The sequence below is a fragment of the Phalacrocorax carbo genome, chromosome 4, assembly GCF_963921805.1.
Source record: "Phalacrocorax carbo chromosome 4, bPhaCar2.1, whole genome shotgun sequence".
In the NCBI taxonomy this organism is placed as follows: Eukaryota; Metazoa; Chordata; class Aves; order Suliformes; family Phalacrocoracidae; genus Phalacrocorax; species Phalacrocorax carbo.
In genome coordinates this window covers 40,784,222-40,809,639 of record NC_087516.1, presented here as the reverse complement: position 1 = coordinate 40,809,639, position 25,418 = coordinate 40,784,222, and the positions used below count along the sequence as shown (strand labels likewise).

Here is a 25,418-nt window from a genome sequence, read left to right as displayed (position 1 = left end):
TCTAGCTCAAAGTTACTAACCACATCTGGCATCTGGAGCAGAGAGAGTTCAAGACAGGGTGTCTCAAAAGCCAGCAAAAATGTCCAAAAATTTAGAGAGTAACTATGTGCAAATTCAAAATCATACACTAGGAATCTAGAAATCAAAACAAATCAAATATTGCATGACTAAATGTAATCCAATGAAGCTGACACACATGAATTATTTCATGCTGATTCACTTAGGTGCATGACTAATCAGGCAGAGCTAACACAGTAGCAAACTCAAAAGGGAGAGGGAGCTGGAGAAATCAGCAAAGTTGGAGAAAATATCATAACCGGGAAAACACTTTGCTTAACACATTTAATTTATTGCACAAATTCATTGCATAGCTTCCTTCTATTGCTCTGAGAACAAATAATCAGCCTAACAATCAGAGATGTGTCTATACTAGCCTTTTGCCCTACATCTTTCCTCCTGGTAGCTGGTACAGTACTAGTAGCACCAGTAACTCTTGGCATGCCTGACTGCAGATAGCGTGGGGGTCAAAGGTAGTAGTAACTTTCCCGTAGTCGACCTCTACGGCTTCTTGTAGTATTAGAATTACTCTAGTTTAAATCAAGACTCAGGGAGCTTCAGGCCAAGATCCACAAGAATATTAAAGTGCCCAGAGTGGATCTGTAGATGGTTAAACATCTAAATCCAAGACTGGTTCTCAAAAGCCCTGCTGAACAGTGTCAGGGACTACATTTTTGGCAGTAAAACTCTTCTAATGCAGAAGATTCCACTCTTTTCAGTGAGTGCCATCTTTTTAGGATTAAGATTTGTAGCTGTTTGAAATGTAAATCTAATTGGCAGTCTGAAAATCGACACTTCTCTGCTCAAATATTTACCTGTTCTGCCTGACGTTAACTTCAGACAAAATATGGTTGTTTTGGCCGCTTTCTTTAAATCTACAGGGTAGGTAAGAGAGATGAGCTGTCCTCTGTTTTGTGGACTACCTGAATGATTAGAGCATTCCCACAGAATATGGGGCTAAGGGGTTCAAGACTTTCTACAAAAAAAACGATCTGAAATACACCTCTCTAGAAAGTGTCTTAACCACAGCTATGAGGCTGTACGGTGATACTGTTTCAATATGGGGGACTGCCCTTCTTTTGAAACGAGGGCACTTTAAATAGTGCTTCATGAAGTATGCCTCTGTATTTTAAACTAAATGATCATTTTATGTAGCTGCAGAAATGGCCAGGCTTATGTGAGGTATTTTTGTTGTTTGTTTTTAAGCTTTTAAGTTAAAAAATATAACAACGTTATTCATTTCAACTCTAACTAAATAATTCCTTGCAAAGGCTGCTTTCTCACCTTGTGGGTAATAAAACAAATCCTGGAATTATCAACTCCAAATTGAAAAACCATCTTGTCATAACCGGGAATTAATTATTGCATCTAGATATTGCTAAAATAGTCTTCAGGAAGAGCACAGAATGAAATACGAGGGATACATGCAAAAGTAAAATAGAAAGATCTGTGAGTCTATTGAATTCTTATTTGGGATTGTTGCTGTTCATTTAACCTAGAAGCAGTATCAGCAGGAGATGTCAGTTATCATGACATTAACAAGTTGTGACTAGTGTTTAAAAAGGGGTGGTTTTTTTTTGGAAAAAATGAGGTAAATAAATACAGCTGAGTATCAGCCTACTTTGAGACAACTGCTCTCTGTTTTTCTGGAATTAGACAACTTTTTCTTGTCACAGAATCCATCTGAATTTTCAGTGCTGTAATTGTGAAAGGCACATGGAGTCAGAATTAATGTAGAATAAGAAAACCAGAACTAGAGAGAAAGAGACAGAAAATGAGAAAAGGAAATAAACACACAGTATGTGGTAACCACAATTCAGTAAGTCATAAAGGTGAAATACAGATGGAGTATCCTGTGACAGGGAAGTTGCAACTAAACATCTGTTTCTTCCAAATTTCCAAAGAAAAATAGATTCATGTCTTGTGCCCAGATGTTTAAGAAACTAGGCTATCCAGATATGTCAGAAAATGTCAGCTTCACATTCAAATTGTAAGATCTTAGTTTGTATATTTATAGATTGTCTTTAATACAGTCATTGGCAAATAAACAGTAGTCAGTAAAAATGCAGATTTACCTCTTATGACTATATGACTATTTTTTTCCTTCAGTTTAGAGACAACAGAAAGTATGTCATGGTTTCTGTCTACATGTGCTAATGAATGCGGCCAATATCCTGACTTTTGAACAGTGGATATTCTGGTGTGATCTTCTGTTCCCTAATATTTTTTGACAGAAAACATCAAAATAGTTATTGCTCAAATGTCAGGTACTGAACTAAGTCTTTGACCTGCACTGTACTGCGTAATATACCCTTTAGTTCAGTTTAGAGGAAATAATGGAAAGGATTCTGCTGTGTAAACATAGGCATCCACATCATTTTGGAATGGAATCTAGATGTGTCTTAGATACCCATTGACAGATATGATATAGGGCATTCAAGAAACCCAGATATTCTGAAGCAGCAGTTAAAACGTAATCATGAACGTAACCCTGAGATGCAAGTCTGTCCTAATGCAACAAGTAGAGATTTCCTGTAAGTAAATGAGTTTCTCTGTGGCATAAAGACTGTCACATCCTGTTGATAGTCTTAACAATCCTGAGATCCAAGAATTATGCTGGGGTGGCAGAGCATATATGTGCATGTGTATGTGTGCCATACGTATGCATAGGTAGAAACAAGGAGTTAACGAGTTCATGGTGGCGTGAAATGTTCGAGATCTTATAAACGATTAATTCTCAATCCATTGTTAGGTAATTTTAGATTAAGCCTAGTGCTCTCTCACCTCAGAGCAACTCATGCTAAAAGAATCCTAGCCATGGAATGAAATAAGGTGATAAATCAAAAATAATTTAAATATTTTGTCTGTCATACCAGGATGTTTACAGCTAGAGTATGAAATGAATTATTACCTCAGGATGACTCCAAGAAGATATTACATTTGTGTTTGGAAGATCTAAAAAAATGTTGCCTCTGGCACATGACAGTCTGTTATTAATTTCAATTTACTTAATAGATTCATTACTAGCGTTTAGCTGTGGTGACTATATGGCAATAGTTACTGTATAGATTCTTTACTGCACAAGTACAGTTAAGTGACTATTCACTTCCGTGATTATAGCAGGATTTTAGCTCCTCAGTTTATTCCTAAATAGTACCATCATTGTATCACCCCTAAATAGAGGGTAGATTTTTCAGGCAGAGAATACTCTGAAGATCAGATCTCTGAGTTTTTATGAATCTATTCTGTGCTTTGCAAGAAGTTTTCACTGAAGTTGGCCCAAATTTTTAATGAATGGCATTTTTCCACAGAAAATACTGGTAAACTGAAGCCACACAATTTGTATTGGCTTCAGAAAAATTTCTGGTATTGTGCTCGAGCTAATTGGAAAATGTATTGCCTATTTGGTACCATTGTGGCTTTACTATTTCGTTCTGGTTTGACCAGAAAGTTCTACTTCTGTTACATGTTATTACATATGCCTCTTGACTTTGTCATTTCACTGATGATATATCTGGTTCACTGTAGCAAACTGAGATAACACTTGAAGTCTGACCCTTATTGTAGTTGTGAGTTTGTCCATATGAAACTGTGCCTGTTTAGAGTCATGCAGAGAAGGGACTGCCCAGAGGAACAGAAGTAGAAGCAGCCATCACCAAGAGGATTCTCTAGAAGAGCAGGTGGTTTGCATACATAAGTATATTTTCTGAATGATGAAAAAGAGGATTGGGAGTTATTAATTTTCCTAGTCTCAAGAAAGAAAGAAAACTATCTCTGATAATGCAATATTGCTGCTTGATCTGGCAACCTCACAGTTCCCAAAGCCACAAGCTGTGTTTATGATTCTAGGAACAGCAGTACTGGCTGTTCACAGGCAGCATTCCTCTGAGCAGTACTTCAGAAGGAGAAACAGAGAGGAGTCCTCTACTTCTGGAAGTGGAACAGCTAACTTGAAGTTTTGCAATATGAATCCCAAGAATCAGTGAATAAGAATTAACCTAAACCAAAATCTGACCTCGAGGCACAGCCCATCACTCTGAGAATGTAAATGATGTGGCAGAAGAGCAGCTCTAATCAGTCTAGGATCACCTGAGATAACTTCTCCAAAGTCTCAACTGTTCCTGGCCATTTTCCAGAGATTACCAATTAATTCTGTAACAGTGGTCTGCTTTCAGTTCTGGCAAAAATGTAGGGTTTTTTCACAACACCTAGCCAGAGGAGTTCCCTACTAGGAGATCAAGTGACATATTACTTGGTAGAGACCTTCTCCACTGGTAATTGTTAAATTCTGTCAGCTTTTGAACCCGACACTATTGAATGGTACAATGACAATTTGCCGGCTGTGCAGATGTTTTGGCTGTGATCCCCAAAGGGTAGGGACATTAGACATAATAAAGCAAATTTAAAACAATCACAGAAAAAATATGCCCCATAAGGTTACTTCAGGTGAAAGGAGGCAAGCACTGTGTCTGCCAGCTATCTGAATGTAACACTTACTGTTGCTTCTCATGATTTCATCAGCTCATTCCAGCAGCATGGCTCAACAGACTTTAGCAAGTCTTTTCAGAGGCAGCAAAAATATCATTGCAAACACCCCGGAGCCATGAACTTGGCTATGTAATGTGTGTGGATGCTGACCACAGTTATGCTTTCTTCTTGGGAATAGCATAGACTTTGTTGCTGCTGCTGCCTCCAGTGACAGGTTTGCCATAGTCTCTTTTGTTAAAAAGGGCAGTTGCCAGGCTCCATAGTACCATGAGAAGAGCACTACTGTACAGAGATTATGTTGGTGGAGTACAACTGGTCACCTACCATGCCAACAACTGCCCATAGGATGACATTGCCTCTTGGATCAAACAAATAAAAACATACTGGAAGAAGAACAGGTCCTACAAGAACAGTTTACTCAGGTGGTATGTTTGTAACAGATGAAGAACAACATGGTCCCAATAGTGTCTATGGAAGAGCACAATGTCATGAATAAGTGATTTTGAGAAGCTTCTGCTGCAGTTTTGGAACAAGACAATAAAACTTCATAGGCAGTGAAAAATTATAACTTTTAGCATTACAAATGAGAAGTTTCCTAGAATGTATGTAGACGTATTTTCCTGGTCAATGTTGTTGTTTTAAAATCCAAAGTGAGTCATATTCTCTGTTTTTCCAGCAAACTGGCATTTCTGTGCATTCAGAAGTTAAAACAGTAATGCATCAGTTGCTACTTCCTTTCTTTCATCAGGCAGCAGCAATGCAAGGTTAAAAAAAGTCCAAAAAACCCTGACAGACATCACTGAAATGTTCAAGACAGTAACTGCCTCAGACAGAATTAGCCTTTAAATTTTGCTACAAAACCCATATTGAAATTTTTTTATTGTATTTTGAGCAACATATGCCTCTTCTTTTTAATCCTGTGGATGGGACCATGAAAATGGCCTAAAAAGATGTGTTCATCTAACTTTTTTAACCTGGCAGCTCCTTTTCTTATTTTCACACAATCATATACACGATTGCATGCACTGCATCATGTAATTGCATGCTGTCAAGTCAAAGTAAATTCATGCACCACCCTCTAATTGTGAAAATGAAAATAACAACCACAATTATAAAAATGTTTCAGGAAATAAACTGAAATCCTGAATAAACCCAATTAGCATTAAACAAACAACTACAAAATCACTGCTGAATGATGTAATTGAAAACTCTTCTTCATGCTTACACTGTTCTTACACAAATCAAAGGAAAGATTTAGTCTGAAAAAAATTAATCTTGTGAAACATTCTTTATAGAATTTAAACTTTCTGCTATTACAAATTTAGTCACTACTTTGACAGGCTGGCATTACTCTGTTGAAAATTCAGATTTAATATGCAACAGAGAAGAATTTAAAAATCATATATACCCCATACTCTTAAAAGGCTGAACTGACTTTGACTTCAGCTTTACATTTCTAGCCAAACCTATTTGCTTACTAAAGCACATTCTTTAGATTAGGACAAAGGACAGATAACCTCCAAGACCTTGCAGAACTGTACAGAAAATAACAGGAACTAAACTGTCTAATACTGAAAACACAGTTCTTGCTGCCTGAGAAAATGTTCATAATAAACATTTCAAAAAAGAAAGCAGTGACCCTTTTTGAGGAAGTTAGGAGTGTGTTTCTTTGGGGAATGTCTGAAGTTAGAAGATATGTTTTGGGTTGAAGGCATCCCAGACCACAACCAAAGGGACTGAAGGGCTGTATATTAAAGAAGCCAGACACATTGATGTGACAGTTCTGAATAAAATGATGTGACAGTTCTGAACAAAAAGCCTTTGAACAAAAAGCCATGGTAAACACAGAAGGTGTGGTTGATGTAAATGCAGAATGTTTCTTCAGTGATATGAAGCAACTGAAGAAAAGATCCAGGATTTGATCTGGGAGACTAACGTGTAAACTTCATCTAGTATAAATTGTCAAAAGCAGTCATCCTTGTGTGGTATATATTTTGCCTTTAAATTTGCATGAATGCACAAGGAAACACAGTCTTCTTGCTCTTAAATTGCTGTTGTAGCTGATTAGCTGCAGCTTTTGAAAAAGCTAAAGGCAGTGCCTGAGGTATAGCACCATAACAGGTAATAGCATAACAACAAAATTCCGTACAGAATCAGATCAAAAGACCAGTATTCCCTGGTGGTAGCAATGAACACTTGGATATAAGAAACAAGGCACCGCAGAATGGTTCTTTCCCTGTTATACATGTAAGAATCTAAAAAGTAAGGGAAAACTTAGCTCGGACTTGAACTCTGAGTTCCCCTTTTAAAAGCATTTATGTGTCCCCACGCCTCAGACAGTGCTTCCAAGAAAGAGAGTCATTCCTCGGCCATTAGACAGACCTGGAGGTTTCTGTCAAAGTGTCAAAATATGCAGCTGCAAGAAGTTGTGGTGACTAAGATATGGAAAAGGAAGCAAAAAGTAAGTTCTCTGTTTTGGCTGCTGAACTAGAACATTCAAAGAAAAAAATATGTTTTCTATTGAATCAAAATATGTTTTGTTGTGTGCTGTATGGAAAGGAGCTTGATCCTTACTTTTCTCCTCCACTCCTTAGCAAAATGTTTTGTTCAAAAGGAATGCTTTCCAGGTTTTGTCAGAAAAGCAAAAGAAAGGAAGGAGTGTATTCACAAAACCAGTGAAAGGTCATGTTTCCTTTTGCCAGGTGGCTAGGGTATTCAGATGTAGACTCAGGGGTCTGGTGCTCTGTTCTGTCTGAGAGATTTTGAAATCATGTCCTTTATCTCCTGAAGGAGCATCCTGACTACCTGGGTGCTGAATGGCTGTTTTAGCTACTCCTGTTATGGTCCATCTTATGGAAACTGCAGAGAGAAAACTGTGAGACACAAAAAACAGGAAGGAGAAGAGTGACTCTATTTGGTCATTGGGACATTCACTATAGAAATGAGGCACCTTGATTCCCATGTTGCCATTCCCAACACTGCAGTTTTGTAATTATTATTGTTTGTGCGGATAGGTTAGGTGCTCCTTCCACTGCTAAGGGCATTGAATTAAAAGGTGGGAGATACAAATAGTCAGCAAGTTGTCAAGTAGTTTTTCACAACTTGAATCTCAATCAGCCTTCTCTACACAGGCTGGTGCTTGCTATTCACGTGTTCAAATTTTGGGAAGTAAAAACTCATATTTCATAGAATCACAGAATCGTTAAGGTTGGAAAAGACCCTTAAGATCATCAAGTCTAACTGCCAACCTATCACTGCCAAGTCCACCACTAAACCATATCCTCAAGCACCACATCTACCCTTCTTCTGAATACCTCCAGGGATGGAGACTCAACCACTTCCCTGGGCAGCCTGTTCCAATGTTTGACAACAGTTTTGGTGAAGAAGTTTTTCCTAATATCCAACCTAAACTTCCCCTGGCACAGCTTGAGGCCATTTCCTCTCATCTTATCGCTTGTTACTAGGGAGAAGAGACTGACCCCTGGCTCACTACAACCTCCTTTCAGGTAGCTGTACAGAGCGATAAGGTTCCCCCTCAGCCTCCTCTTCTCCAGACTAAACAACCCCAGCTCCCTCAGCCACTTCTCATAAGACTTGTTCTCCAGACCCTCACCAACTTTGTTGCCCTTTTCTGGACACACTCCAGCAACTCAATGTCCTTCTTGTAGTGAGGGGCCCAAAACTGAACACAGTACTCGAGGTGCAGCCTCACCAGTGCCAAGTACAGGGGCACTGTCACCTCCCTGCTCCTGCTTCCTTATTTCTAAGGAATGAAAGCATGCAGAATTTTTAATAAGTTCACTGTATTCAGTATTTTTATATTTAACAAAACCCCTTCCAAACTTAAAATATTTTACCAGAGAAAAAGAATCTAGCCACTGTGGATTGATTTACAGTATTTGTTTATATTTCTCTGCATTAGGATGCTGCTAAGTTTGGGGTTTCTCTCTCTCTCTCTCTCTCTCAATGTTTATATATTGTATGAGCAAGCATTACGCTTAATCCTGTTGTGGTTTAATGAGAAGATTTAGCAGTTTCATTCTCTGCTTTCATCTTTAACTGTTCTTACACAAGCGTGCATGTCTCTTGCTACTGTTTGATCTGTCTAGAAGAAATTTGGTCCATAATGTCATCTACATGGAGTTTCATCAAGGATTATGAGCACGTGATTTAGGGGCTGATAACAAAAAAAATTGCATCTTCTCAGTTGGAAGTAGTTAAGGAGGAGATATATAAGCATATTGATGACCATGGCATGGGTATGATTGGGAATTTGCTTGTAAATTGCTAATGGGATGGAGCTGTGAAAAAAGGCAAACGTGACTTCGAAAAAATCCCCACCAGGATAATTCCAGGAGGACAGCCAAGGATGCTAGGCCTTGGTGTACAGTCATCTGGGATAGACAAAATTCCAGTCACAGACATGGGAGAAAAATGAACCGAAACTAGCTCATTTGCAGGGAAGTCTACTAGGGTGACAGGAGGAATGGAGAACCTGACTAATGAGAGGAGGTGGAAGGGTGTGACTTGTTTAACTTTTCAAAAGGAAGGCTGAGAGGGGATAAGATTGCTCTCCTCAGGGATAAACACCACAAGGGAACAGATCTGTTTAAATTAAAGAACAATGTTGGCACAAGAACAAATAGATATAGGCTGGCCCTGAAGCATCTTGGACTGGATGTTAAAAGAATACTGCTAACTATTAGTATAGTGTTCTTCAGGCAGTCACAGCCATCCTGCAAGGATGACCAGTGTACACCTGCACCTGAAACAAAAGGATTTGCATCTCTGAGTGAGGATGGATAGCCCAAAGGAAGCAGAAAGCCTAGCCCCATAGGTGTACTTCTATAGGGCCATTATTTTTTCCCTTTAAATGTGGTTTACCAAATAAGTCTGATGTTGTGTTGCTTTTATTAGCAAAGGTTCAGGTGTAAAGACTCTCTTCAAAGCTCTCTTCCCAGCATATACCCCCAGCACGTATTCTCATTAAGGCCCTAAAATTTAACTGATAGAAGCTGAATTCTTCTGTAGCGTTATATATTCCAATTCAAGAGCAACTTGCTGACTTGATGCAGCATTTACTTACCACCAATCTGCCATGTGTACCAGGTCATAACAGATCATCTCAATAGTCCCTTCTAGTCTTAAAACTCATTAATCTGTGGATGACCTGACCCAAATTTCACTGGAACCCAGGGGAATCTTACCATGGTTTCATTGGGATTTATAGTTAATTAGCACATATTTTTTTAAATGGCCAATTATTTTTGCCAATAGGGATTCTGTGAGGTGTCAGCTATAAAAGTTGCCATCAAGCTTTGTTATGACATTTGCAAACAGAAAGTAAAGAGGCTTTGAAAATTACATCACTTACAACAGATTATTTACTTTTGTCTGTCACTATTGAAAGATTTAGAGCTCTGCCCAAGTTGTATTGCAGAAGAACATTAGGGGTTATGAACTTAAAAGCACCTGTTTTTTATGTAGTAGGCTGATATAAGATGTACTGTCATATGCTGTAATGGTTTCCTTGCAGGTAAAGCCTCTGCTCTGCTCTTCCGGAAGAAAATAAAGGTTAAAGTCTTTTAGTTACCAGCTTTTCCTGAGTTAACATATCATTGAGGTCTTAGTAATATTTTTGTAACTCAGAGCTGAATAGCACTTTCTAAAATTTAAATTGTATCTTTGTCTTAGATGATTTACAATCCAGCAAACATTATGTTGGGCATAAACTAATTGTTAAAGAAGCAAAATAAATTTAGATTCTTACCAGGATCAACAAAATTTTTAGAGTAACAGCACGTAATAACACTTGATTTGTCCAGCAAGGAATAAATTATTTTCAACAAGCCTGTTTTCACAAAAACCAGTGGTAGATATTTTTACTTTCTTTCAAAAATATTGTGTCTTCTTGGTCCAGATAGCTCAATGATCACAAGGACTAGGCTGTTTTGCTAGAAATGTGTGCCCCATATCTGACTTGTTTTGGTTTCTAAAAATGATAGCAACTTTTCCTATGGCAGGCAGATTTATAAGATGTCTCTCCCATGCGGATTTGTTTGTGTTTAATAACATATGAACTGACTCTGCATCTTTTCTCAAAGTCTGAAAAACTGCATGGTCTGGATTTTCTCTCTGGCTATTTATTTTCATGGAAACCACCTCCACCCTTCTACAAGATTTGTTTAAAAGCTGCCAAACTTTTCAAGAGCTATTAGGAGCAACCAAAGAGTCAGAAAAAGATACACTGACAACATATTCACATTGTTTTGTTTCCATAGGACTTTATATTAAAAATTAAAAGAAATGCATTTAAATTCTTTTCTGCTTTCTTCTGACAACTCATTAGTCATGCTGGTAGTTGCTTTAATAGCCTTCTGTACATATTTTGAAAATGTAAAAGTAAACTCAACAGCAAAAGAGAAGCTAACCATAGAACTTCAAACATTTTCGGTCATGCATTATCAGCTGATGAAATCTTGTTCTCACAGAAACTGGGAGCCAGAGTGGGAGAGCAGAAGAAATGAAGCAAAGGAAAGATGGTAGGTGAAAATAAATTTAAATTGCTCAGTCTTCACTCAATAAGCATTTGCTGGGCAGTAAATTGAAAAACAGTGTACATCTCCTGCAAGGATTTGGAGTTTCTAGTGCACATAGAGACAGAAGTGAATTTACTAAGGGGGAGGAAGACCATTTGCCTAGGACATGTAGCCGCCAATTCTCCTGCTGCCAAGTTGACACCTCATGTAGTCCCAGTGCTACACTGTGGCTTCTGTCTGATACTTGACCCTCCACAAAGATAAACAGAGCAAAAATGGGATGTTGACAGTATGTAAGTAATGTTTCTCTTTTCTCTGCTGCAGACTGGCTAGCATCATCCAACATAAACCAGTAAAAAGTCTTGAGTCATGTAACTCCTTCCACTCTTTACTTCAGGTTGTACAAGTCCTTAAAGCTGTAAATGCATAATAAGGGTTCATTTTATTACTGTGCTTTTAAAAATTTTATATACCTTTTTTTCAAATGCAGGTGCTTACTCAAAAGTACTTCCAGTTAACTGCAGTACATTCAGCATTTGTCATACATCAAGAAAGTATAGAATGTTTTCTCACACACCTTAATAGAGATGCTGTTTTAGAAAATGTACTACTTTAATGATGAAATCAAAATTTTGCTCTTAAAATGGGACAAGGAGGGACATTCATGGCAGAAAGGAAATCAAGTGGAACCTGAGGGAAACACAGTCTTAAGCAGGAGGAGAAGCTTGTCCAGAATAACTCCTGTTCCCTTCATTGGCAGTAGATGAAATACCCAGCACATATGATAGTGCTTGCTGTCTTATATTCCTGACTGTGCCATGGAAGTAGAGTCTGAATTGGGTTCCTGAAAATAATTTTTTGGGCTCCAGAAGAAATTTTTCATTGCATCAAAGTTGACTGGTGCATAATATTTTGTCTGTCTTTCTCTTTGTGTGTGTGTCATTAAAAAGAATCAGTAAGAGTAAGAAAGATTACAGAGAGGACTGAAAATTAATGATTCTGCTGCAATGTGTGGCCAGAATCTTCTGGGAAGAGCTCTGAGGGGTTTCATGTGACCTAGCAGAGTTTGTTGGATGCAAAAGCCTAAAGGAAATAAGAGAGACTTGAAGTCTGATTAGCCTGAGTTTCCCCTCACATGTGCCCTTACACTTCCTCGCATGAGAAGTGAGGAGTTTCACAGGGAAACTAAATTACATTACTTCATTTGAAAAGCACCAGGTCTGAGTTTTGGCATGCAGACATTTCTCTGGGATACGTTCACTATGCAGGCTGAAAATTATCTTCTGTTAAGAAAATTATCGTCAGTTCTTGGTAAATGGCAGCCTCCACTTTAAAATCCATCCCAAGTATCTTGATTCACAAGGTAATTTATTGCCAGGAGTCATGCTGAAAGGTGTTTACTGACAGAGACAAATGCAAAACAAATATAGAACAAGTGTGCTAATAAGGGAAAGGTTAGAGAGACAAACTTTAAAGAGCTTCCTGTTCTTCCCTGAGATTTGGAAGAACAAGCTGTAACTCCAGCACCTGCCTTGTGCTCTGTGTATCATCTTGGCAAACTTGCCAGCTGTTAAGCTCCGAAGCAGAAAAAAAGCTGTTTTCAAGCCTGCAACAATGTTTAGAGGGCTGCTAAACAGTTTCCTATTTCAAACAGATTTTTAAAAGGCAGGTTGATGCAGAATGTACTGTTCAGATAAAAGCACAAGCTATGTCAAACATTTCTTAGTATCTTAGTATTCTTAGTGTCTTGGTATTCTTAGGATCTTAATATCAGTAATTTTTCAGTTTAAGGTAGGTTAAACAGATCAGTAGCAATATTTAGACCAAAACACCCCAGAAACCCAAGCAGTCACCACCAACCGGATTACTTGCTGCTAGGACTTCTCTGAGACTGTGGAAAGCAGGTACCACATTGCCAGTACGCACCAGCCGCTGGATGTTGCGGGAAGAATAAGGAGTGACCCTAACACTGATATTACTTAAGAAAAAAAATGATTTGTTTTCAAGGTAGTAGCCACTGTTCATAACTGCCCTGTTGCTTCCATATGCCTGTGGAGGCTGTCCATCCCCATCTGATGCTGCTTTTCCACTGAGGGGCCATGTATTTTGTCCAGCCAGGGAAGACCTTCACTCCTTACCAATCCCTGTGGCACTTGGGCTAAGTGGGAATGGCTCTTCAGCTCACCATGATGCCCTCTTTGGGAGTGCCTCACCCCTGCATGTGTATCCAGTCAGTTTCAATGTCAGTAGATCCCAGAGGCCACCGAGCATGGCCCTGTCCTTCCAGGGGCTGTGGGCAGAGGTGGCCTCAGAGGTCTGAGGAGAGGCCATGACATGGCCTTGGGAGCCACTTTGGGCCCAGCCTGAGTAGTGAATCTGTCCATGGGCCTGGGACTTGGGCCTGACACACAGGCTGCCTCTTGTCCCCACAGTCCTCCCTGATGCCAGGGGCAGGGGCTGCTCCTGGATGCCCCCAGCCTGCCTTGCTTCCTGGCTGGAGTGGTGGGACAGGCCCTGTCCACTAGGCCCAGCCCGAATGGATGCCAGGAGAGGCTCTGCGGCGCTTGGCTGAGGCAAAAAATTGAGTCTGAAGACAGTGAGGATAACTGATCTTCACATGCACAAGCACAGGGTGTTATTTTCATGAGTAAATAATTGCATTTAGTAATCCATGCCTTTTTAAAGTTCTGACCTTTGAGAACAAGTCCTCAGATAACTCACATGTTCAGGTAACTTCTGTAAGGGGAAAGGAGTGGGTAGGTACTGACAAGAAGCATGTCTGTGGTTGCAGGAGAGCGAGCTGTGGAAATTGGGAAGTGGGGAGGTTAAGGTGGAAAGGGAAGGCTATGTGAAGACAGGGGCCAGAGGATGCCAGGAAAGAAAAGCAACAGGCTGTTGCAGATCAGAGGCAAGAGCAAAAAAGCTCTGCTGTAAGCTGTCACATATGCTACAGAGACACATGTTTAATCCACAGAGCTGCTGAACTGCCCTGGAGTTTAGTGGGTAACCTGGATGTTATAGATGGGCAAATATGGTACTGTATGTGATGTACCTGTCCTTGTACCCAGCAGCCTGGCTGTCAGGAACCTGGAAAAATGCTTGTGTTGTGAAAACTGCATCCCTCCCTTGGAAGTTTTAGGGACTTTCAAACTTAGCATATCTTCTAAGGGGTTTCCTATAACTCCAAGATTTTCTGTGATTTCTTATTACATTATTTGTTATTTGTCTTTGCTAGTACTATTCTGGTACCAAAAGTTCACAGAAAATTCTACTCAGCTGGCATACCCAACTATTTTGCTGTGAACACACCCTTTCACTGATAAAATCACCCATATTTGCCCCCCCCCCACATAACAACAAATATTGTCAGGGTAAAGAATATTTCTTTCTTTTGCAGCCACACCCAGCATACTGTAACCATGACTCAGTCTTGTGTTCATCCTATACAGCAAAGCTATGGGCCGAATTTTTCAAGGGTAAGAATAAATGATCATTCTTTTTCCAGCTTTTTCCAGCTGATAGCATAACAGCTATAAATATTTCCTTCCAAAGGAAAACTATATAAAATAGTCGGCAGAATATCCTACTCTTCTTAAAATGTCTGATTGTGACTGAAGATGTGAAGCTAGACTCTATTCTTATCTGCAGTTGTTTAAATCTGGAACATATCTATTGACTTCAATAAAGAGATTCCAGATTTACACTTCTTTAGGCAGAATTTGGCTAAGTCCTTTTGGTTAAAAAATTTTCACAGGGTTGAAATAGATGTGCCACAAGAAATCCTGAAGCAGAATTTTTTGTTCTTATGTTAAACTCTTATAAAACATCCATTATACATGCCCAAAGTGCTATGAGAATATTAGGGGAATGTAAGACTTCATGCTTCTTTTATCTCCAGGTCTCAAATAACTCTGAAATCAGTCTTATTTATAAACTGGAAAACTGTGACTGGTTTGTCAAGTAATTGTAACAGGTCACAACCTTTTTTGCCTCAGGAACAAAGCCAAGGGGTCTTCTTAATATACATTAGTACACAAAGCTATTCGTCTTCTAAAGAAATCCTTTAAAGATCAGATCTTGCAAACATTTAGACGTGTGCTTAAAGTTAAGTAAGTAAGCAGTTTCTATTAATTTCAGTGGAACTGCTCTTGTATAATATTTACTTGTAAATTGAAGTCCTTTGAGAACATATGCATATTATATATATTACATAAGATATATATTATATATTATACTATACATTATATATTTTGTTTTATATATTATATAATATATGCAGTCATAGTATGTGAATTAATAACATTTTCATATGTGTACACTGATCTGTAACTAATCTAGCATTAAGCATAATAGTGATGATGATAATGATGAAGAAAATACAGGAGCATGATCTAAATATCTACAGAATATACGATAAGACATAAACTAGTATGAAGTTAAAACAGGGAGATGAACTTGCAGGGAAATGTTTTGATATGTGATATGAGGATAGAAAAGATGTGAAAGGAAGAGACAAAAGCCATGAACTGTAATAGAATTGCCTAGGTTAACTCTTATAAAGTAATACTTAGTGTTTGCAGTTTCATTGTTAGATAAGCTTGATTTTCCTGGGTACTGCTGTATCTGCCAATATTCTGCACCATAAATGAACAGAGTTATATGTAATACATGTGGCAATAAACTTGCCATTTAGTTTATGTACTCTCGATACATGAGAAGTAATGTGATAGATATTTGAATGATCACTGTCCTCCCAAGAAAGGTGATACAAACACCACTGAGGAAGAGATGTGTTGACCCCTGTTTACCATTTCCTGTTAACACAGATTATAGAATTGACACCAACTAAATACAAAACCAATGAACATAATTCACGCTTGGATCTAAAATTGTAGATAATCTGACCCATAAAGGCCCCAATATACAGTGACTGAACTTTTATTCTTTTTATGTTTTTAGGAGAAAAACATAGCACTCATATGGCGTAAATGAGCCCTCCTAACTTCAGTTTTATCTGCAGAAGAACAAAAATGTCTGAACATTATTCTTACTCTTGTAAGAAAGAGGCATGACACTTTTGTTGAGCCCCTTTGCAGACATGTGAAGTCTTAAAAAGGAGATAATATCTGAAGTCCTTTTCAGACCAGAGAAATTGAGTGTGTGTTTCATTAGTGATTATGCTTAGTGATTTGGGCTCTAACATAAATGGGTAGAATCCTCGGTTTTAGTCTCTGCTTCAAAGCTCGTTAATAAGTTTTATCTGAAGACTATTTAATATAGAACATTCACTCCTAGGAAAATACATCTGTCCCTGGTGCCATGAATTTTCACTTATTTCTCTTCAGTGCCACAATTTCAACAGGTGAGGAAAGTTGCCTTACTTGAAAAAAGCATAGGAGGATAGGTGATGTGGGTTTGAAACCTGTTAGGCTGAGAAAAATGTGAGGTAGCTAGATCAGAAAAGAAGGGGGTATACACAGTGATAGCTGTGGTTTTAAATAAAGTGGAAACACTTTGGATTTTATGAAAACTTGAATTTTTTTATATACGCCAGTTTTGTTCTAAGCATACCTGCTGGTCATTAGAATTAACCTTTCTGATCCTTCCAGCTTTCACTTATCAGCTGCTTTCCAACAGGTATAAGATGAAAGAGATCCCTTTAAAGGGAAGAAAAAGTAGAAAATTCAGTATTCAGAAATGTTTTTGAACTGTGATGTGCTCAATCACTTTTACTTTGTCAGTAATACTGTCATAAAGTTTTCTGATATTTCTAGTGTGATACATCTTAGGATTCTTTGAAACCACACATGTACATAAAACATGCTGACAAAAGCTAAAATGTTTTCAAATTAAATATCTAAATTACAAAAAATTGTAATATTAAATAATAGATAACAGTTTAATCTTTTTCTGTTGATCATCTTTCACCATGGTGCTTTCCTGAACTCATTTTCTGGAACCTTACTAAAGCCAATGTGGAGTCTGACATTGGTACTTGTACTATAAGTATAGACTTTCAGTTCACTTCAGTGGTTAAGAATGTATTTATCTCTCCTGTTATGATTGATTAAATTTCTGGCACTGAAGGGGAAATATAGATACATAAATAGCACACCCTTATTCCTTACAAATAATATGTGGAAATGGAAGTGAAATAAAACAATATGTTGAACAATAAAATAATGGGGACAGTTATTATTTTAAATAGTTAACATCTTTGCTATGTATGAATGTTTATATAAATATATAGCCAAACTATTCTTCTAACTTTTTTATTTACATAATAGATACATTTATCTTTTATTATATTTATTTAATATTTGTTTCTCCCATAAGGCTCCTTAAAAGCAAATATTCTAAAAGCACTGTTAATTCTTTAAAATAAATATACAAAGTCTCTTACTTTAAAATAGAACAGTTTTGTTTAGTCTAAGATGTCTGTGACAACATGAAAGAAATAAAAATACAGCATAAATATTAACACTTCACTTTCTTTAGCTTAGTGTCAGAAAATCATATGTATGTTAGGAAATTAATTTGTATGTTAGGAAAAGAAGACTATCAGTCTCAGCTCTTTTAAGATCTGTGTTATTTTTGTATAGAATATATTTTAATGAAAAATCCAGCTAATGTTACAATTTTATCTGAGATTGCAAAATTAAACCTATTTCAGAAAGGTGGACTCAGTTAAAATAAACTATTGTATTAAGCACAGGAATCACAAATATTCTTTCAGTGCTAGAAAAAAAAGTTTTCTATTGGCATGGAAAATTTCCAGATCTAGTAAGACCAAGGAAGCAGCTTGTTTCCTGAGATGTGAAACAGTGCTTATGCCTCTTCCCTTGGCCTTTTCGTATAAAAGACAAACATAAAATGAATAAAGTAAAACCGTCTTCTTTCTTCCTATTATGACACCAATTACAATGCAACTATCTGAAATTCATGTTATATCAAAAAAAAACCTGTTGTCACAAAATAAAACCAAAACCACTGCACACTATAATATACACAAGCAGTGCCAAACACAGAAAAGAGACTATAATAGGACCATAATGCTTATCTTATTTGCACCACTGTGCTTTAATTATCAGAAATAATTGTGAAGGATAAGCACAACAACTTTGTTAGAGTTTTCTGATGCTAAGTGGCAGTAATGCATAGGAATGGGTCTTAATTATAACTCCACTTTAGATCCTAGCCTGTGGTGGATTGCTTTTGATTTACATCTGTGCCCATTCCAGCTGTCATGGCTTGCTCCTTAGTCTGTCCACTACGTTTTGTAATTCATAGAACCATAGAACGGTTTGAATTAAAAGAGACCTTAAATATCATCCCATTCCAACCCCCTGGAATGGGCAGGGACACCTTCCACTAGAACAGGTTGCTCAAACCTCCATCTAACCTGGCCTCGAACGTTTCCAGGGTTAGGGCATCCACAACTTCTCTGGGCAACATGTTCCAGTGCCTCACCACCCTCACTGTGAAGAATTTCTTCCTTACATCTAACCTAAATCTACCTTCTTTCAGTTTAAAGCTATTACCCCTTATCCTAACGCTACATGCTCTTGGAAAAGGTCTCTCCTCAGCTGTCTTGCAGGGCCCCTTCAGCCTGTCTTAGGAGAGGTACTCCAACATTCCAGTCATCTTTCTGGCCTTCCTCTGGACTCCCTCCAATATTTCCATGTCTTTCCTGTCCTGAGGACCCCAGAGCTGAGCGCCACACTCCAGGTGGTGTCTCACAAGAGTGGAGTAGAGAGGGAGAATCACCTCCCTCAACCTGCTGCTCATGCTTCTTTTCATTCAGCCCAGGATACGGTTGGCCTTCTGGGCTGCAGGTGCACATTGCTGGGTCATGTTGAGCTTCTCATCAACCAGCACTCCCAAGTCCTTCTCCTCAGGACTGCTCTCCATCCATTCTCCTCCCAGCCTGTATTTGTGTTTGGGATTGCCCTGACCTTTGTGCAGGACCTTGCACTTGGCCTTGTTGAAGTTCATGAGGTTTGCACAGGCCCACCTGTCAAGGTCCCTCTGGAGGGCATCCCTTCTGTACACAGTGTCAGTTGCACCGCACAGCTTGGTATTATCAGCAAACTTCCTGAGGGGGCACTCAATCCCCCTGTCCATATCACCAACAAAGATGTTAAGCAGGCCTGGTCCCAGTAACGACCCCTGAGGAACACCACTCATCACTACTCTGTACGTCAACATCGAGCTGTTGACTGCAACTCTTTGAGTGCAACCATCCAGCCAATTTCTTACCCACTGAGTGCTCCATCTGTCAAATCCATGTCTCTCCAATTTAGAGAGACTATTGTGCAGGACAGTGTCAAATGCTTTGCACAAGTCCAGGTAGATGATGTCAGTTGCTCTTCCCTTGTCCACCAATATTATAACTCTGTCATAGAAGGGCACCATATTTGTCAGGCATGATTTGCCCTTAGTGAAGCCCTGTTGGTTGTCACTAATCACCTCCTTATTTTCCATGTGCCTTAGCATAGTTTCCAGGAGGATCTGCTCCATGATCTTGCCAGGCACAGAGATAAGACTGACTACCCTGTAGTTCCCCAGGTCTTCCTTTTTTCCCTTTTTAAAAAATGGGGGTTATGTTTCTCCTGCTCCAGTCACTGGGAACTTCACCAAGCTGCCATGACTTCTCAAATACACCGATAGTGACTTAGCAACAACTTCTGCCATTTCCCTCAGGACATGTGCATTCAGCTTTATGGAAATAGGATGTGATCCATTGGTTTCCATACTTTCTAATTGCTCTTCCTAACTGTTGCATCACCACACATGCAGTGAGATCAAGAATGCAGCATTCCAGGCAGAGCTCTTCTATGAGATTTTGGTTGACAATGGCTCATACATATATGCCAGTCTTGCAGACTCTGAGCCAGTTTCTGCGTCACATATGAGACCTCTCCCAAATGGAAGCTTTCTGATGATTATACATGACTAATTTTAAAAGATAGTATCACAATACACTACATCTACCATTTCCCATTAAAAATATCTCAGACAAATAATGTCCTCATCATCAGGCCTGAGGCATACTTCTGACAACCTGCTGATTATACCTGTGTAGGTTAGAGATTGTTAACACTTAACTCATCTGAGCTCACTTTTTATCACCGGCTCAGTCTGGTTGTAAATACCTGCCCTGCCTAAGATTGTCATGCAGGTCTTTATATTGTATCGCATAAACCATTTGACTGCTTCTTTTGGCATAGTACCCTCTTTATACCTTTGAATATTCTACTTTCAGGTAAACTTACTGAAACCTTGTGAATCATAGCAGTGTGTGTCACACAGAATAAGTAATTCTTTATGTCCTACTTGTGAAGAGATTTTCAGGAAAACAATAAATTTTTCTCAGTGATGCAGTCCTCTGCTTCAAAAATGTTTATGTTATGTATCCATCTCACAAAGCACTGGCTTGGCATCTTACCAGTTTTTTGGGAATTATCATTACCCAGACCTGGAATGAATACATTTAATTCCCTATGACTTCAAAAAGGTAAACATTCAAAACTGAGTTATAAATATTTTGTAACTCATAGGAATCTTTTGTCTTTTAAATATGATTTTCAGCAATGATGGAATGTGTTAATTTATTCAACAGAAAATGGACTTACTGAAATGTGGAACAGTGTTCCAACCTTCTCCCCAAAAGCTAATCACTAGAGTTGTTTATGTTGGGAAAACATACTGCTTTATATAGTTGTTAATTAGAAATTTCATCGTAACAAAACATATTTTTCTATTGCTACTTCTGATGTAGCAATAAATTGATTTGCTTCTTGAGTTATACCTGCTTAATCAATACATTGTCTGCCCGGTACAAGATATTGTGCTTTGGAAGCCTTACTATAACTATGGAAATTATGAAGCACATAGTCATCTGCTACCTACAGTCTGTGTTGTAATAAAATAGTATTTTCCACAGGCCCAGGCAATTTAGGCTCCTCTGTTAATCTGCTCTAACCTGGCCTCAGTTTTCCGTAAGACTTGTGTTGCAGGATTTTTATGTGTGCACCCTTATACATATTCACTTAATTTGTACTCCGTGCGAGAGTTGAAGTTCCTAAGATAGATCAATGTTTTTAGCATCCTGTACAGTAGTCCATTAGATGCCATTCATGGTAATGTAATAGTAAAGCACCTCTTTATTACATCTGCCCCATTTTCTGTTACTGAAGCTTTGTGTGTTATAGTTCCTACTGGCAAACATGGCAGCCTGGTTTTCCTTCTTGGTTTCTATAAGATTTCATTCTTTTTCAGTGCAAGCTCACTTTGCTTGTATTGAAGAAGTTCCTAAATGTCCTGGTTTAGGCTGGGATAGAGTTAATTTTCTTCCTAGTAGCTGGCATAGTGCTGTGTTTTGGATTTAGCATGAGAATAATATTGATAACACACTGATGTTTTAGTTGTTGCTGAGTAGCGCTTACACTAGTCAAGGACTTTTCCAGCTTCCCACGATCTGCTAGGTGCACAAGAATCTGGGAGGGGACACAGCTGGGACAGCTGACCCAAACTAGCCAAAGGGATATTCCATACCATATGACGTCATGCTCGGCATAAAACTGGGGTGATTTGGCCAGGGGGCAGTGACCACTGCTTGGGGACAGGCTGGATATTGGTCAGCAGGTGGTGAAGCAATTGCATCACTCGTTTTGTTCCTGGGTTTTTTTTCTGTCTCTCTCGTTTTCCTTTTTGTTACTATTATTGTTGTTGTTGCTGTTATTGTTGTTATTATTATATTTCAATTATTAAACTGTTCTAATCTCATCCCATGAGTTTTCTTACTTTTGCTTTTCAGATTCTCTCCCCCATCCACTGGGGTGGGGGAGGGTGAGCAACACCCTGTGTGGTGCTCAGTTGCTGACTGGGGCTAAACCATGACAATAAGCTATCTTCACATGACTGGCCCAGGGGGGTGAGTCTAGAAAAGTATAGAGTGCATGAAAAACAATGTGGTGATTGGAAATTCAGACAGTAGGAGAGTTAAAGCTATGAATTTATGTCCATTTATTGGACAGCAAGCACTGGAGTCTCACATAGCAGAGCACTGTATCTAGCTGCTGCAGAGCTCCATCATGTTTCTCTGACCACTGCCAAGTTATTCTGTTGTCTCAGCAGAGCTGTCTTCCCTTGGGTGCCCTCTGTGGTTAGTCTAATTATCTGCAGGATCTTTTGCAGAGCTTCTTGCACTATAAAATTTTCATTTGCGCTACTGCTGAAGTCTTCATCTTTGCTGTCATCTGCCTGGATTCCTTTTGTATTTACCATCTTTCAGCCTTCACTTGAATTAAATTAATTTTTTCTACTTGGATCTCTGCCTTCCATTTCTTCTGTTTCTGATCATGTTCCACCTTGATTGACACTGTAATTATCATGTCCCCAGCTATTATGTGGATGTCTATAATAACCCCATATGTTTCACTGTTGCTTTGTTGAAACAATTTCCTCATTACTCTTATTCCAAAAGCTAGATGTTATCTATCTTGTAGCTGCCTCAGGAGTTCCATAGTCTAGATGATTCCTCATTTAAACAGACTTGCCAATATCAGTCTTTTTTTGTCTGGAAAAGTAAATATGTTTTCACCGAGTAATCTATGCTGAACATCTGTTTGTGGACAAATGGAAAATACTTAGAAAAGACCTGTTAAAATGACTGGGATTAAGACAAATTACAGGTTTGTTTAGCTGTGACTAAATGATAAACCTTTGTGGATATGTTCATTTTGGCCTTGACCCTCATTTACTTTGGTACAATTTTGAGTATCTCCTGCAAAGAGGCTATTTTTCTGGCCAAGTTTGATAATAGCGACTGACTGACATATGTACTCTGCTGGTGTACTTATGGGCCTGCAAGGGCTTCTTGAATCATACAGCCAGATTTTTTTGTGTGTGCTGGCTGCCTTAATACTCAACACTTGCATTAAGGTATTGTGGTTTTTTTGTCTAACATGAGAGACAAAGAGCTGAAGACTGGACCTTAAATGGTGTTCAATGGTCTCAACCAAAAGAAAATGAATTAATGGACTATGAGAGTGCCCTTCAACGCAAACCAGCATGTAGTAATTGGAGACAACTGGGGGACTTGCTTCACAAGGACACTTTTTGTCTGAAATAGAACACTACTTTAGAGGGAACCTCTAACTCTGAAATGTTGTGATACTGTCTATGATGCTTTGAGCTGGCAGTAACTGTAAGGATGGGACAAGATTTCTATTTCTGTGCCTATGTCTTGCAAGATCCTGCTAATGACTATTAATTTTTTCCCTTCCAAATCAATATCTGTGATAATCTTTTCTAAAGTCTCCTATTCCTGTTTCCTGATTCAACCTGACTACATATCTTTTGGTATTTCAAAATGCATAATTTCTCACCTCTTACCTCTGCTGTGTTACAAACTTGTCCAACTGCTTTTTTCCTGGACATAAAAATTGATAGTCTGTAATTATTTTGAAGACTATCAGAATCACAGCATATTCATAACCATTACACATAATGAAAGGCTGTTATGAGCTTTAAGAATCTTTGATTCTATGGGAATTAAAACAGAGCTTTAAAATCCCTTACTACTTTATTGTTTCCTGGAGCCTCGAGCTGTATGAGGAGCACTGGTCCAATCTCCTCCACTTCTCTACAAAATTGCCAAGAAGAAGTTATGCTGGGAATGGCTTACAGTTCTTCTAGTGTATTTTTAATTTTGCTTTTGAGTTTATTTCTGTTATTTTTTCATTTTATTTTATCATATATCTATAGTGTCAGACAAAATAACCTCTTCTTGCTTTAACCGAACTGATGTCGCTTTTGACACAGTGTTTCCCAGCTGTTGGCTTTCTGTGCTACCTGAATTCAGAGTGAGACCAAGGATGCTGAAAACTTCTTTTGCCAAATACCATAGATTCACAGAATCACAGAATCACAGGTTGGAAGGGACCTCAGGGATCATCTAGTCCAACCTTTCTGGGAAGAGCAGAGTCTAAACAAGATGGCCCAGCATCCTGTCCAGACGACTCAAAGGTGTCCAACGTGGCCAAGTCAACCACTTCCCTGGGGAGATTATTCCAATGGGTGACTGTCCTCGATGTGAAAAATTTCCCTCTGATGTCCAATCAGAATCTCCCCAAGAGCAATTTGTGTCCATTCCCCTTGTTCTCTCTATAGGACTCCTTGTGAAAAGGGAGTCTCCATCTTCTTTGTAGCTGCCTCTTAAATACTGGTACATGGTGATGAGATCTCCTCTGAGCCTCCTTTCCTCAAGGCTGAACAAACCCAGTTCTCCCAGCCTATCCTCGTAAGGCAGGCTTCCCAGTCCTTTGGTGTTCTTGGTGGCCCTTCTCTGGACCCCTTCCAGCCTGTCCACATCCTTTTTGTATAGCGGGGACCAGAACCGCACACAGTACTCCAGGTGTGGCCTGACAAGCGCTGAGTAGAGCGGGATAATGACTTCTTTATCTCTGCTGGCGATGCCCGTTGTGACGCAACCCAGCATCCTGTTGGCCTTCTTGGCTGCAGCAGCACACTGTTCGCTCATGTTGAGCTTCCTGTCCACCAGGACCCCCAGGTCCCTTTCCACAGAGCTGCTCTCCAGCCAGGTGGATCCCAGTCTGTGCTGCGTACAAGTTTTTATGTGCAGGTTTTTCTTCTAGGTTTATACTTACTTTGCTTGCTCTGTTCAGGAACCATGGTAAAGGTGTGGTACTGTATCACGAAGTACAGAGTTGCTTTAAACTTTTAGTCATAATGTACCTAGATACGTGACTTGAGAAAAATTTTATCTGAAAGCAACACAGAAGCTAACTTGGTTCAATGTCAGATTCTCTTGGAAGGGAAAAGAGAACTTGTTAGTATTTACCAAACAGTAATAATTTCAGACTATTACCAGAGCAGGCATCAGACTTCTTACTCTTACCAACTCCATGCAGCCACCACCCCAAAAAACATAACTGTAAAAACGTTAGACTGGCTTTCATTAAGTAAGCTTTTACCTCAGGGTAATTACTACCAACAAAATGCATGCAGTGACAAGGAGCTTCAGTTTTTCTACCAGGTAAATAAATATAAAAAATATGAGAGACCTGAAGGCATACTGCTGACCTAATCTGTTTTACCTAAAGGCAAAACTGTAGAATCTTTCCTCTACTAAGCTTTTACTTCAGTGTAGGTCTGTAACACTGGATGTAAAAACAAAACAAAGCAAAAACAACAACAAAGCCCAATCCTTCTCAAATTACCATTTTCTAAAATAATAAAGCAGGAAATTACCTTCACTGAAAAACAAACTAAACCAAACCAAACAGGATTCTAGGAACATTACGTGTG

The 25,418-nt window shown here is 38.8% G+C and overlaps 1 long non-coding RNA gene across 1 annotated transcript in view; it reads left to right on the top strand.

Annotated features, from left to right (window-relative positions):
• The window catches only part of LOC135313268 (uncharacterized), a 30,351-nt gene extending 6,000 nt beyond the window's left edge, over positions 1-24,351 (top strand). Inside the window, exons 2-5 of the long non-coding RNA XR_010372885.1 lie at positions 11,037-11,087; positions 14,482-14,560; positions 21,904-22,020; positions 23,913-24,351. This is a non-coding gene — a long non-coding RNA (uncharacterized LOC135313268). The remainder of the gene's footprint in view (positions 1-11,036; positions 11,088-14,481; positions 14,561-21,903; positions 22,021-23,912) is intronic.
• The last annotated feature ends 1,067 nt before the right edge of the window (positions 24,352-25,418 follow it).